The sequence below is a fragment of the Amaranthus tricolor genome, chromosome 14 (genome assembly GCF_026212465.1).
Source record: "Amaranthus tricolor cultivar Red isolate AtriRed21 chromosome 14, ASM2621246v1, whole genome shotgun sequence".
Taxonomy (NCBI): Eukaryota; Viridiplantae; Streptophyta; class Magnoliopsida; order Caryophyllales; family Amaranthaceae; genus Amaranthus; species Amaranthus tricolor.
The window spans coordinates 3,284,552-3,285,882 of NC_080060.1; positions in this window are offsets into that span (position 1 = coordinate 3,284,552).

The window sequence follows — 1,331 nt, forward strand, 5'->3', positions numbered from 1 at the left end:
CTATGAGACAGATACCTATTACTACGGTTGTGTATTAACCGTCGCAATAGACCTTCAATCGATGAAATTATATTAAGGAGGGCAGTGTTTGCCGGGAAATGAAAAATAAAAATTTCACTTACTTTCAACTTTCCCACCTTCACTTACATTCTGATTCATACCATACATTCACTCTTACTTCTCAAAAAACCCAATTTCACAAACTAAATTGTAATTTCCTCTAAAACTTAACTTAATTTCTCATTTACACATCAATTTAATTCTACTTCTTTTGCGAATTTCGATCTACTGTTGCTACTTCGACTTAGTTGTTTTGCGTGGCTGTTCGGAAGTGTTGCGCGGCGGGGGCTGCTACGCGTTGGCTCCACTCATCTACTGTGGTTGGTCAACGCTTCTAGTGTTCGTTGGTCGCTGCGGGCTGTCGTAAGTGGTCGTTGTTGTTGCTGCCGTTGGACGGTTCTGTTGGGTCGTGGGACGGTGCTGTTGCGTCGTGGGTAGCTGCTGTTGGGTCGTGGGATGATGCTGCCACTGTTATTGGTGGTTGCTGCTCTGTTGTTCGCCGTCCTGGCTGTTGTTCGCTATTGCTGTTGAGTTGCTGCTATTTTTTGCTATTTGTTAATTAATTGGTTGAGGCAATTTCATAATTCAAATCTCTGGTTAATCATAATCATAATTTTAATCTCTAGTTAATCGTAATTGGTTGAGTTGCTGCTATTACTTGCTATTTGTTAATTAAATTGTTAATTATTTTTTATTTGACTTATTATTAGTAATATAATCATATTCAAATCTTTGATTTCTTGATACAAGTTGATTAATTGTTAATTGATCTAGTGTTTTTGCCTTTAGTATAAAATCTTATAATAGTTGCTTTTAGGAAATGGATAAGTGGTGGGAATTTCCTACATGGAGTTATGATTATCAAAAAGGAACGGATGAATACATTGAAAAAGCTTTTGCTACAAGGTCCCAAGGAAATCAAATTAGTTGCCCATGTTGTATGTGTTATCATCGATATTGGTATGGGTCAGAATGACGTGAATGATCATATCATTTGCAATGGTTTTGTACCAAAAAGTGATGAATTTTTTGGGTTTGGGAAGATGGGTGATGAAAAAGAATTAAAGGCACATGAAGAACCATTGAACATGAATGATGGTATACAAGAAATGTTCTGAGAGAAGGGCCAAATGATGAGGCAAAGAAGTTTCTAAGTCTAATAGAAGAAGGCCAACAAGAATTATATCCTAGTTGCAAAAAATTCTCTAGACTTGCGTTTACAATTCACCTTTATATATATAAGTGTGATCATAAGTTGAGTAATGTTGCAT